The sequence below is a fragment of the Balaenoptera acutorostrata genome, chromosome 1 (genome assembly GCF_949987535.1).
Source record: "Balaenoptera acutorostrata chromosome 1, mBalAcu1.1, whole genome shotgun sequence".
NCBI lineage: Eukaryota > Metazoa > Chordata > Mammalia > Artiodactyla > Balaenopteridae > Balaenoptera > Balaenoptera acutorostrata.
In genome coordinates this window covers 32,737,630-32,743,586 of record NC_080064.1, presented here as the reverse complement: position 1 = coordinate 32,743,586, position 5,957 = coordinate 32,737,630, and positions in this window count along the sequence as shown.

The window sequence follows — 5,957 nt, the reverse complement described above, 5'->3', positions numbered from 1 at the left end:
CATTTCCCCCTCAGCATGACCTTAAAAGACCTCTTCCTTTAACCCTCTTTTCTATTTACCCCATCCTCTCCCACCACTTCAGTGACCATATTTATACTAATAGACTTTATTATATTCTATACTAATATACTAATAACTCCTCAATCACAGCTCCACCCAAATCTGGATGCCTCAATGTGTATTTCACACGGTTGTTAATAAAAACTAACTTTTTTTGATTTGTTAGACACTGTGCTTGGTAGATGACATGGACCCTGCCCTTGTGAGCTCACAATCTGCTGAGCAAACAGAACTAGGCAATTAGAATGGAGGGTGTTGGCAGACAGAGCTGAGGGGACAAGAGAGATAGCCGATCCAAGGAAAGTGTATCAGTTAGGCTTGGATTTGGCTGTAGGTGACAGAAAACCTCAAATCACAGTCATTACAACCCGTTAGAAGTCTGGAAATAACTAGTCCAGAGCTAGTATGGTGGATCCATGACCATCAGAAACCCAGTGCTTTCTGTGTTATTGCTCTACCATCTTCTGCCATCCTTAACACAATGCTTCTATCTCGTTGTCCAGGATGGCTGCTCAAGCTCTGGTCATCACGGTTGCATTCCAGTCAGTCCCAAGGAGGAAGGTGTGAAAGCAGCACGCTCTCCCTTTAGAAGCAGTTCCTGGAGGTTGCACAAAACCTTCTGCTCACAAGCTGACTAGCACTTAGTCACAGAGCCACACCTAGCTGCAAGGAATTCTGGGAAATAGAGCTTTTACTCCCGGCAAACTTTGTGCCCAGCTAAAGAGCAGTGTTCTATGACTAAGGACAAGCAGGGTAATGGATATTAGGGACAACTAGTAGCTTCAACTTCAGATGAAGCTGATGAGCTGATGCTTAACCTGAATCGTGAGGGATGAGTCAGAGTTAGCCAGGCAGAGTAGGGTGTTTTAGGCAGCGGGCTGCAGAGTGCATTGTTGGAAATGCAAGTGATTCAGGGTGTCTCCAGCATGGAGTGAGGGAAGACACAAGATGACATTATCTAAGGAATGATTCTGAGAGGGGAGGCATGGCCCATTCTGAGGAAAGAGGCACACCTAGAGGAAGGGCAGGGAGGAACCAGCCTGAGTTAAAATTAGGTTCCTCCAGAGATCAGCTGTCTGAATATGGCTTGGACTTAGAAGTCCCTAAACTTTCCTTCTCCGGCCTGGAGTTCCAAGAGATGCCGATTTGCACTTGGGCTAACTCTGCTTAGCAGGGAGGCTCTGGAAGCTCTGGAGCTGGGCTGCAGTTCGAGATAATCATCTAGGACCTGTTAGTGGCAGCAAGGCCATTGGCCTCAGCAGCCTCGACCGCTGGTCAAAGGCAGGGCAGTGCTCACATGAGCTACCAGCTGTAGCGTCCTCCCCAGACACATCACCAGGCCTTCCAAAGGTTATATTTATTTCCCCGGGCTGTTTGCAGACATCAGGGCAAGGCAGTCAGCTGGGCATGGAGTGTCTGGCTCTCTGGAGAATAGACCCCACTCCCTTGACTCAGCGCGTACTGCCCTTCTCTGCTCTTTCAGCAAGTGGACAATGACCTTGGTCCGGGTCACCTCAGAGAATTCAGCGGGGAATTCCAGATATGCCAACACCTTCCCACTGCCCACCGCCTAACAGAGCTCTCCAGCTCACACTCTCCCCCTGTCCCACATCACATACAGACATACCACATACACACATTGCTTGGACCACATACTCAGGTCCACATACCTATCTCCACATATACAGTTATCCATACACAAAAGTCACATACACATCACACGCATGCTATGTATAGGCACAGCCCTCCAACTACCCCCTATCATTTATAGACACACACATTACCTACAGACATATACACACTACACATGATATTCTAACATGCCTATACCCACCACACACCATGCCACATATACATCAATACCTACACATGCACACACCTGCACATCACACCCAGATTCCCACTGATGGTGGTTCCTGGGTCTGGGGGACAGGGTCCCCAAGTTCCCTTATCCATAGGAACCCTTGCCTTTTGAGCTTTGATGGGACAGAGACTCAGTGAGGCAATCAGAGGGGAGAAGGAGGCACCCTACCTCCCCAGCAGAAATATATATACTCAGCCCCCAACAAAGAAGGAAGACTGGCCTTTCCCCTATTACTCTATGGACTCATGTTTGCACCTGACGTCAGGGACATGCAGTTCTGGGCAGGTGCTCCAGTATTCCAGTAGGGTGCCTTGGCTCTGTCCCCTAGAAACAAGGCTGTGCCAGGCCTACCAATGTCATAGTGGCAGGAAAACCCTTATGCAATGGGCACTGGAATGTGAAGGACACCTGCAGGAACTGCCCCAATGGACCTGGGGAAGGGTGAAGAGGAAAGGCCTTCACGGTTATTGACATCTACTCTCCTCTAGGCGCCATGCCTGTGGGGACTGCACAGCCTTGCCTCCTGCCATTCTCACATCCACTATTGTCCCATTTTATAAGCAAGAGAATTGGGGCCCCAAGGATCACAGCCAGTAAATGGCAGGCTCATGCTTTGAACCTGGGACTGTTTGTCCCCATAGCACTTGTCAGGGCCCTGACGTTGAGCTGGGATACTGCAGCAATGTGGCTTGAGGGCAGGGGTAACCCCAGAAGTGAGCAGGCTGTATGGGGCTCTGTTTAGTCTCTTCCCATGCTCTCTCCCTCATTCTAACTGGGGAGTACTGAGGCAGGAAACCTCAGTCCAGGAAAGTGGAGCTGGAGATTGGGAGGGTAGGAAAGAGTTGGCTGGATTGTGAGTCTGGACCCAATGCTATAGGCTAAGCCTATACTTGTCCTGGATATAGAGCCAAAGCTGGTGCTAGGCCAGGAGGTGGAGCTACAGCTTGAAGCAGGTCAGAGCTAGAATCAGTGTTGGGACTGAGCCAGGAGCTGGACCTGGAGCTGCTGTTGCTGGAGTGAATCCAGGCCAGACCAAGGACTGAACCTGCAGCCAGAGCCAGGATAGTGGGGTTGGGGGATGGAGGCTAAGGGACTCCCAGCTCATGCTTACAGAACCTCCCCAGTACGTCAGGTACTGTGCTAGGTGCAAAGGGAGAGACACGCTGGAAGGAGCTCATGCTACCCAGTAGGGGAGAGAGAGTCAGGAACACCAAGGACTTTAATCCAAGGTAACTTGGTTCTGGCAAATGGGCCCCCCATGAAGCTGGGCCTTTGCCGATGGCCAGAACTTCAGTCGGCAGAGATGGATGAAGCAGATTGTGGTAGGCCAAGTAGGCAGTGGGTGCAAAGGTCCAGAGTCAAGAAAGCCCAGCCCAGGGTCTGTTCAGAGGAGGGTGAAGTAGATCCTGTCTGGCTGGAGCAGGCCAGGGGAGCAGTGAGCATGAGAGCCCAGAGGGCCTGGTTACCTGCTACGGAATTTGCACTTTATCCAGAGGGCAACGGGGTATCGTTGGCAGGTGTTAAGGACAATGACATGGCCAGACTTGGGTTTTAGGAGAGACCGCCGACTGCTCATGTGGAGGAGGGACTGGGGTGGAGGTGGGAGAACTGGAAGTCAGGGAGACCAAGGAAGAGGCTGATGGAAAGGCCAATGCAAGAGATCACAAGGCCCAAACTGGAGCAGTGACTCAAGGACTGGAGGGAAGCGGACAGATACAAGGTCTGTAGAGGGGTAGGATTGACAGGATTTAGTAATTATTTTTTGATTGAGTGTGAGGGCGAGGATGAAGCCTAGGAGGATACCCAAGGTAGAGCCCAAGTGTCAGGAGACTGAGAAGCCATCACAGAAGTGGGGCCACCCCAGGAGAAACCGTAGGGATGGAGCCTGAGCTCCAGCCTTGTCCTCCCAACTCTGCCTCTCACCAGCTGAATGTCCTTGGCATGTTATTTGTGTTCTCTGCACCTCAGTTTCTTCTTCTGTAGAATGGAGAAGATTGCATTTCCTCCATAGGGTTTTTTTTTTATAAATTTATTTATTTATTTATTTATTTTTGGCTGTGTTGGGTCTTCGTTTCTGTGCGAGGGCTTTCTCTAGTTGCGGCAAGCGGGGGCCACTCTTCATCGCGGTGCGCGGGCCTCTCACTATCGCGGCCTCTCTTGTTGTGGAGCACAGGCTCCAGACGCGCAGGCTCAGTAGTTGTGGCTCACGGGCCCACTTGCTCCGCGGCATGTGGGATCTTCCCAGACCAGGGCTTGAACCCGTGTCCCCTGCATTGGCAGGCAGATTCTCAACCACTGTGCCACCAGGGAAGCCCCCCTCCATAGAGTTTTTATGACGATCAGATAAAACATGCATGATGGTGCCTGGCACATAGTAAGAGTCAATGCATGTTTCAAAGCTCAGCCCTGCCCCAGCCCAGATCTCTGGCTCCCAAGTAAGATCGCTGGCGTCTACCAATAACAGTCGCAATACCTCTTGGTCACAAGAGTTGGGGTTCTCTCAACTGACCTGTTATCCTACCATGTGGCAGCTCCAGGTACCTCTGGACTCCCCACTTCCCCACAGCTGAGAATGTCCTGGGTGCCCTGTTTGCTCACTCTGCAGCCAGAGGGGCCCAGCTGGGCCCTTCCTCTGAGCTCCCCTTCCCAATAGCATTCCAGAGGCCCACCAAATGACCCTGGGGGGCAAGAAGGAGCTTCTGAAGGGCACTTAGGTGTTCTGAACTTGACTGCGGTCTTGCCCCCATCTTACCATTCAGGCTATATCAGGCTTTGGTCAGAACCTCTCCTCCTTAACTATTCTTTAGTCCACCGCTGCGGTGAGATACTGGGGAGAGGTCCAGTGCTGCAGATGGAAGATAAGTCCCCCTGGCAAGGCAGGGGATGGAAAAGGAAGAGATTCTGGACCCCGCAAAGTCTGGCAGGCTCCTCTCCTCCTCCTTTTGCATCTTCCAATTCCTTCAGTGCCTTCATCCCTTAATGTAAACAGGTCCTCAGGATCCATCCGGGGCCTTCTGTTCTTCCCACACATCCCTGGGGTGATTTTTTTTTTTTTTTTTTTTTTTTTTTTTTGGCTGTGTTGGGTCTTGGTTGCTGCGCGCAGGCTTTCTCTAGTTGTGGTGAGCCGGAGCTACTCTTCGTTGCGGTGCACGGGCTTCTCATTGCAGTGGCTTCTCTTGTTGTGGAGCACAGGCTCTAGGCTCGTGAGCTTCAGTAGTAGCAGCACGCAGGCTCAGTAGTTGTGGTGCGTGGGCTTAGTTGCTCCACGGCAAATGGGATCTTTCCGGACCAGGGATCGAACCCGTGTCCCCTGCATTGGCAGGTGGATTCTTAACCACTGCGCTACCAGGGAAGTCCCCCACCCTGGGGTGATTTAACCAGGCCTCCTGTCTCACCAACGGTGTGTCTTAGTGCTGGCTCTCTCTTTTGAGCACTAGATCTGAGATACCTCACTGATCTCATGACTGATGCAGACTCTCAGACCCCACATGGCTAAAAACAAACTCATTCCCCTCCTCTGGACCCTCAGGTCAGTGAATGGGTCTACCTTCCACCCATTCCCTCAGGCCAGAAACCCAAGAGTCAACCTGTCTCCTCTTTCTCCCCCATTCCCCACATGCTGTCAATTCTACTTTCGAAATTCCTGATACCTGTCTGCTCTTTCGCTCCATCTCCACTTCACTTCCTGGTAAGGTCTCGACACCTTCCACTTAATCACTAACTTCTGGCCTCTAGCCCAGCTGTGAAAACGCAAAGGACTTCAGATCTTTTCTTGGTTCAGGGTACACAAATGACATGAACTGCCCCATTCTGACATATTTAAGAAATCTTTTTTTTTTTTAGGAGATGTCCCAGAAGGCAACATTTTAAAACCAAGGCAATCAATAACCACAACTTAAATATAATATCTGCCTTTCAAAATAAATTTGCCTTGCAGACCCTTGCAACAGGGGAATTGCCCAAGAGTTTTTTTTTTTTCCTAGTAAAACAATTAACAGCATTTTGCAAAAGACATAGGAAAACACACTATAAA